The sequence below is a fragment of the Alligator sinensis genome, unplaced genomic scaffold, assembly GCF_000455745.1.
Source record: "Alligator sinensis unplaced genomic scaffold, ASM45574v1 scaffold623_1, whole genome shotgun sequence".
NCBI lineage: Eukaryota > Metazoa > Chordata > Crocodylia > Alligatoridae > Alligator > Alligator sinensis.
Window position 1 is genome coordinate 596,504 of NW_005842769.1, and position 8,157 is coordinate 604,660.

The window sequence follows — 8,157 nt, forward strand, 5'->3', positions numbered from 1 at the left end:
AGCCTCACAGAAAAAAGTGGAACTTGAAGAAGGATTTAAATCTTAGCTCAAGAAAAGATTGTCCATATCTGGGAACAGTGTAGAAAGAAATTCAGAGAGTCAGGGTGTAGGAAATGGATAAAATGGACAATGTGCCATTGATGGAACAGAGTGGGGCACCATCAGTAAAAGTACAGGCCACTGGCAGACATGGAGGGGGGGGACCCCAAAATATATCACCATACTGAAAGAGGAAGTATGATAGACCCAGCTGTTCAGCATCTGTATAGATCTGGCACTTCAGCAGGGCTTTCTGGCACTTTTATTGAATCAGCTATTAGATTAAAGCACCAAAAAGCCCCTCTGAAACACCCGATTTGTAGAGAAGTCGGGTGAGCTGGGTCAACCTAATGTGATGCCTCTTCTGGGCATGTGCTGTGTTCAGCATGGGGGCATGCTGAGTTTAAAGTAAAGCACCATTTTGCAGTGGGGTGTGGAGGATTAACGTCTGTAAGCAGCCACAGAATGGAGCAGAATTATGTAGGACCCTGAAGGAGATGACAAGAGGATTGAAATAAATGCACTGGAGCTAGTGAAGGTTTCCTGGTCATATTAAGGGACAAAAATGGTGATCTTTGCATTTTGTATGGATTGGAGTAGAGTTGTGTTTGTCAGAGGGAAGTGCTATAATCAAGGCAGGAAGAAATGTTTTTTGCTTTCTGGATAGAGATGAAGGGTCAGGTCTTAGAAATGTTGTGGAAGGGAAAGTAGCAGGGTATGGGCACATTTTATTTATCCCCAGTTTGTACCAGTGCTTAGTATGTTTTGTTTCTGTTCACCAACTTGCATTGTTCTGTCATATTTGGAGGCTAAGTTGTCCGAGGCAGTTATATTTTTATTTAATTTTTTTTGGTCATTTGTCAGTTATTGTACTTAACATACCACGATGCTGATTCTCTATAATTCAAATAGGAAAAATAATCCAGGGTCCTCTACTGTCAAATGGTCACATTTACTAGGTATTAATTTTAAAATTTAATGGGGATAGAATATAATTGCAAAACCTCTTCTTCGTTATCATCCATGGATCTTCAAGAACTCTTTCATATATCGTACTGAATCAGAATTTTAAGTAAAGGAAATCTACACCTAGATAAGACAGTGACTGCTCTCGCCAGAATGGTTAATGTTATCCCATTAGCGGATGTCTACATCAGAGCCTTAGAGTCTGAAACTTCAGAAAATCTCCGTGATGTTACCTGCGAGTCTTCTCACCCTCCCCTCTCCTGCTGCAAGTTGGATCTCCCTTTTTCCATTACTACTCCTTTTGCAGAAGTATTGTTTAAGAGGTTATGAAGAGGTGAGCTCATCTTGGTACTGTTTGACCAGGCGTGTGGGTGAAGGGAGGGATAAAAGAGTAATAGTATATTGACAAATTTGAACTTCTGTTTTCCTGAACTCATGATAGCATAATATAAGTGGTAGTAAATAGTTACAGAAAAGGTGGACTATGGCAGGCAAAGTTTCCATAAAAGAATTAATTTGTTGGTAAGTATAGGAAAGAAAATCATGTTTGAAATATAAATGCTGTTATTCCTTATTCTTAGTCTGGTTTCAAAAAAATACTGTCCACTCCTGTTCTCCAAAATGCTATGATACATATAAATACATACTTTTAGAAATCCTGTCACTAATAAATAAGTGTTATATATTCCAAAGTTCTTTCAATTGTGCTTGATAAAAATCTAAGAAATTTTAAATTACTCAAATAGACAGCGTTTAAAATTGTGTGGTCAGAGGTGGCTGGAAATTGTTCATTTCCGGCAGGAAAATGGACTGTTCTGGTGATCAATAACTCAGTGTCTCATGGAAGGTGTAGTTCAGGTGCCCTATGCTTCCTACTTTCTTTGGGGACCAGTCCTTTGTGACAGCATACTTCCCATAGTGTACCATAGTGTTCCCTTACAGAGCTTGATTTATAGTGAAAAACTGGAAACTTTATTGCAAAAATTTGAAATTTTACATGGGAAACACTCTAATCATGGAAATTTCCAATTTAGTTGAAACTCCCTATTTTGTCCAAATCATTAATGAAGGTGTTGAACAATACCCGATGAAGGACAGACTTATGAAGAACGCCACTTGATATCTGCTCCCAACTAGACACTGAACCTTGACAACTATTCGTTGAGCATGATGATCCAACCCATTATGTATCCACCTTATAGTACTTCTGTCTAGTCTGTATTTCCTTAGTTTGTTAATGATCATGTTGTGCGAGAACGTGTCAAAAGCCTTGAGAAAGTCAAGGTATATTGTATCCACTGCTTTCCCTCCCCATCCACAGAGCCTGTCACCTTATCAGAGAAGGAAATCAGGTGAGTCAGGCAGGATTTCTCTTGGTGAATCCATGCTGGCTCTGTCTGATGCCCTTGTTCTTCTCCAGGCGCTTCACAACAGATTCCTTGAGGACTACTCCATGATCTTTCTGGGTATCAAGGTCAGGCTGACTGATCTGTAATTCTCTGGATCCTCCTTCTTCCCTTTCCTAAAGATGGTCACTGTTTGCTGTTTTCCAGTCATCCTGGACCTCACCCGACCTCCAAGAGTTCTCAAAGAGAATAGCCAATGTCTTCAAAACTACCTTGGCAAATTTCTTCAGTACCCTTGGATGTATCTTATCTGGCCATGCTGTCTTAAGCTACTTTATTAGCCACCAGTCAACTTAGTCCTTAGCCAAAATAATGTTTTGCCATCCTCTGTAGGGGGGTGCATGCCCCTCTTCCTTGGATCTCGCATGTGTATTTTAACAACCTTTTCTGCAGGAGTATGGTGGCTACTATTGTGCCCCTGCTTTTCCTGTGGAAGGTTATGCTGATATGCCTTGTGGTTGTGTGACAGCACTGACTGTGTAGTTTTAATAATGGATTAGACAAGGATTTTTATGGGATGGTTTGATTAGGGATGATCCTGCCTCAGGTAGGGGTTGGACAAGATGACCTCTGGAAGTCCCTTCCATTCGTGGATGGTTATAGGATTTTGAAAAGGGCAGAGCGGATGGTGTGGTGCTTCATCATATATAACACAAAACACATTTTTCTCCAATGTAATAGAAATTACAAGCTTTATTAAAGCAGGAGTATTAGGACTATATTATTCAGTTCAGTACTGAAGCAAAAACAATTTTAACTTTATTGTGCATTAATTTTGCTATATGATACATTATGCATAAAACACAATAAGGTAGGCGCAAATAATCAAAATATGTTGTTTCGTTAGCTCTGTAGTCATTGCAATCAGATGTACAACTCTTTCAGTTCCATAAAAGAAAATCTAGACTTCTTGAGCATCTTGACAGTACACCCAGTGCTTCACTGAAAGTTATTTCCTTACCCGAGTAAAGGTTTCCACACCTGAGTTACTGTTTTTAGCTAGAGTTAAAAAATAATATGCAGTGCTGTGAAGTAGGAACTACATTATCAAAAGCAGCTAACAGACCACAGAATTGTAGAAGAAAAAGATAGTCTGATTAGTAGTACCTCAAGTCCATTAACAAGAAGTTGGGGATATAAACTCCTGTAGAATGAAGAGTTTAGAGGAATCAGGTAGACAATGAGTCATCAAATCAAGTGACTCCCTCACTGCTGCCTGAATAGAAATGCTGTTGCTATTGCAAGGCTTTAAATTTTGGGTGAATCGGGAATTAAAGTGGGGTGCAACCGCACCACTGCATCCCCTCCCAGAATCTGCTGCTGCTTTCATCTCTGCTTGGACTGTCAACCTATGTCTTCTCTTTTGTCTCAAGTGTAAAATACATCCCATTAGTTTATATGCTTTAACCTCCAAATGTCTTCTAAATTACTTCTGCTTTAAAATATCAGCCAATTTTCTCTTATTGGAAAAATGTATTGCCCAGACCTTTCAGAAGAAAATATGCGCATGTGCATGCATGCATGCATGCACACGCGCGCACGCGCACACACACTTTTTCTTTTCAAATTCATGTATAAGTCTTAAGGTATTTATATATAAAATGTGTGTACATAACCTACACACAAATTTAAAAAAATGTTTTAGCTTGGCCCCCTGAAACAACCTTTTTATGTGAATTCAGCTTGCCTGAAAACATGTTAATTTTAAAAATGTAATTGAATCAGCAGCTTAACATATTTACTTGTCTAAACTTGACTTTCACATGAATTCCGAAGAAAAAGTGTGCAAATCTGCCTCGTGTAATGAGCAAAATGAATCTTTTGCTAATAAAACAACTATGCTACACACAGCGAGTTATTTATCTAGGCAGGATGAGATATGAGTTTTTACATAATTTCTTTTTTTCCTTTTTTTTTTTTTTTGGTTATAAAAAAAAAAAATTTCAAATGGAGATATTGTGAGGACTTTTATGAAAAATTCAGTATATAGGTGAGGCTATCTGGTAACACTCAAGTCTTAGCCCTGTTGGTGTAATAGTTTTACTGTGACTAAATGTTATTCTTCAGGTGCATGTAATTAACTGAACTTGGGCCAAGTAATTTTGCCTTTTCTTGTTAATGCCAGTTACTGATACTTGAATCCACGTTTCTGGGTGTAATACTCTGTCTGGTATAGACAAATGCATTTCTGATAGGAAAACTTTCTCTTCTCTTCTTATGTCTCTTTTTCTCTTTGTGTTTTACTTTTCCTAGATTCTTGTCTCGTCCCAATCATGGGTGACCACTTGTATTTCTATCCTATGCATTCTCTTGCTTCCCTCCTTGCCTCTAATTTCATACTGATACGGGCTTATCTACACTTCCTCTGTACCAAGCCTGGGAGCTCCCATTTGCACATGCGCTAGATCCTGGAACTGAGGTAATACAGCTGCATTGGTACCCAAATCGCTCTCGTGATGTCTGTCTTGAGAGTTCTGACCAGTGTAATTTCACAGCTGTTCTAAAGTGATGCATTGTTTGATTTCAGGGAGTTGATATGCACCAAGTGGGTGGGGAGTGATTCCCAGCAGTGCTCTGTATACTACTAGGAATTGCACAGCTGATATTTTGGGGGGCCTAATATTCAATTAGGCAATTCCAAGGTCCACCCTCCAGGTCCTAGGATAGTAGGATGAGCAGTGCCACCCTGTGGGATCCTACTGTCATGACCAAGATATCAGGATTTCATGACCTCCACATCAGGAGGCACTACTTCACTGTCGGGGTGGCTAGGAGCTGGAACCAACTTCCAAGGGAAGTAGTGCTTGCCCCTACCCTGGGGGTCTTCAACAGGAGGCTAGACAGCCACCTAGCTGGGGTCATTTGACCTGAGCATCCTTTCCTGCCCATGGCAGGGGGTTGGACTTGATGATCTGCTTAGGTCCCTTCCGACCCTACCTACTATGAAACTATGATGCTTACAGTGTAGCTGAGGACTTTTTGTGGGGCAGTTGCATTGGTATGAGTATAACTGGGTGCACCTAAAACACATGCTTCAGTGTGGGGATGGTTCGAGGGTGCATGGGGCTGCATGACTGGTGGTGCCCTGCTGTGTTTCTGAGGGTACCCACCATGGAGGGCTTGGCAGGACCATCTCATTCTGGGCCTCCTTGACTTAGAACATGCTGCGGACATGCAGGTCCTGATCTGGGATTGCCAGGTTGGGCTGGTAACGAGCAGAGGTGTAACTAACAAGCTTTGTGCCCTGGGCCTTAACCTCCCTATGCCCTGAGGTGTGTGGGGGATCCGCTGAGCACCAGAGCACCAGGAATTAAAGGGGAGTGTTCTCCTCCAGAGCGGAGAGAGGGAACGGGGTGGTCAGTCTCATCTGTCCTAGGGCAGCAGTGACTTGAGTATTGCAGCTGTGTCCGGTACCCAGCCCTTTCAGCTAGGCAGCATGGTACTGTTCTTCTGGCTGACTCCCCACAGCTGGGTAGCACAAGGCTCCACACCACTGCACCCTCAAGCCAGACATCACAAGCTGAGTTTGCAACAAGAGGAGCTGAGCAGGGCATGGCGGGTGGGGCCCCTGCTGGCCTCCTGGCCAGGGCAGCACAAACCCACCCTCCAGACCTAGGCCCTGCCCTTGTCTGGGCCTCCCTTCCTCTCTACACTCACAGCCCTGCTGCCAGTTCTTACATGCTACACAGTGGCTACTTGTGTCACTTCTGGCACAGCTGCCACAGGTTGGCCAGCCCTGATATACATCAGGGAGGGAAAGGAGGGCTGTAGTGCCAGGAGTAACTATTTTAGTGGCTAAGGAGCAAAAGTGAATTAAGAAGCCTATAAATCACATAACACTACATAAGCAACATTACTTATTGATTAAGAATGCTGTTCCCATAGAGGAAGAAGTATTCAGAGTTATGTAAAATGTAAATGTTGTCTTTAGGGCACGTATCCTTTATCCTTGTGTTTGTTCTATCACTTCAGTTTGAAGTTACCTTGGGTTTGGGGTTTTTTTTTTTTCCATAAATACCATATTTTAAAACAATCTGAGATAAGATTCATAAACCTTTGTGTTTGGTACACATAATTAGTGCGAGTGTGCTACTCTCTCAGCATTACTTAGTAGAATTGTTTTAAGAACTATTGAAGTGTTTTGCTGCCACCTTCCCTCTGTATTTACACCTCCTAGATTTTGGTTTATGAGCAGCAAAAGCAAACTGTCACTATTTGCTGTAAATTGAAGCTTTTAATAACTATGTCTGTTCTACAGCATTTGTCAGCTTGAATATTCTGTCAGTAGAAAATAAAAATAGCAGGAAAACTGAACAACAGTGACAGAGAAAATTTATCTGCTTATACTCAAGTAAGGTATAAAATATAAACTTGACCAAGCAGTTAGAATGTTCTTCTCCAATACAGTAAATTAGCATTTGATATCACTAAGAATAAGCTCATGATGCATAGTTGACAAATAAATGAATGAAAGTATTCATATAATTGTGTAAACAAAACACTATTAAAGTACTTCAGCAGTAAGGGCAATAAGGTAGACATTATTTGCCAGACACTTTAGAGTTAGGTGCATTGCTGCACAGAAGGCTGAAGATCCAGTTTTATAGATGCACATAGGAAAACACTTTTGCCCATTAACACAGGCTTTGAAATATTTTATTAAAAAAATTATTATAAAATGTGAGATTTTACATCTTAATGTAAAAGAGATTTCACACACTATTTCTAATATCACTATTTTCTTTAAGGTATAAAAACTCTTAAGTAACGAATGGCTTAAATCAAATAAAAATCGCTTTGATTGTAATTTTTATGTGTACATTGGTTCAAAAGGCTAGTTTCTCTTATAGTTTCTTTCAAAACATTTAACATTTAGAATAAATTTTTCTAAATTTTATCTGCTTCCAAAAGTGATATATATTGTGTGTATGTGTAAAGTTTCTGTAAACTCTTTTCAGGTTTCTTTAATATGGAAGATGAGCACATAAACTCTTTCGCTGCTTTCATCAAAAATAGCCAACTCCTGTTTGAAATAGATTTTCAGCAAAAAATCGTTAAAGATTAGCATACACTTCGATTTTGTAAATGGTGAGATTTCATAAATTAAGACCTTTCCTTATGTGAGAGAGGGAAAGGTTTTTAGTAAACTAAAATTTTATTTGGAAAATTGCATGTCGAGCAAATGCAGTGGAAAAATTGTGAGGAAGTATACATGTACATGCATTGAAAGCTGAATTACCGGTTCAGCTCTTGTAGGGTTGAATTTCTTGTGTGTTCCTGAAGGATTCTTGCAACTCTCTGTACCACATAATCCCCTTGTGGTTTCTGTTTTTAAGCAGATCTATTGGCACAAAATTCAGCATTATAAATCAGTGTAGTGGTCATTTCCACTGCACTTTGACCTAGGGGTTGGTTGTAGTTTAGCCTCACGACCTGATTTGTTGAGGAGGAAGATTTCTGCTTCACGCTCCCTTGAGATCTGTACACAGAGCCTGAGTATTTAGATCCTGGGAAGAATGGGAAGAGTTACTGTCTTGAGGTGAATCTAGGCCCATCTTTATGCATGCTGAGGTTTCGTAGGCCAGGGAACTGTTGGATTTGAACTACATGAGGAATATGGGCACTGGGTAAAGGAAAGCTGTTTATGGAATATGAACCTTTGGGCAGGAAGAGAGACTGAAACATGAACAGTGAGGAACTGGGGTACAGAGTTGGATTTGAACACCTGCCCCCCCCCCCCCCCCCC

The 8,157-nt window shown here is 40.3% G+C and overlaps 1 protein-coding gene across 6 annotated transcripts in view; it reads left to right on the forward strand.

Moving 5' to 3' along the window:
* The window catches only part of RSU1 (Ras suppressor protein 1), a 171,420-nt gene that overhangs the window by 123,005 nt on the left and 40,258 nt on the right, over positions 1–8,157 (forward strand). For 3 of the 6 annotated variants that reach the window (XR_003096461.1, XR_003096463.1, XR_003096462.1), the window contains exon 9: positions 4,665–4,830. The exons of the other annotated variants lie outside the window; for them this stretch is intronic. The gene's annotated coding sequence lies outside the window, so the exon portion shown is untranslated. The remainder of the gene's footprint in view (positions 1–4,664; positions 4,831–8,157) is intronic. 6 annotated transcript variants of the gene reach the window in all.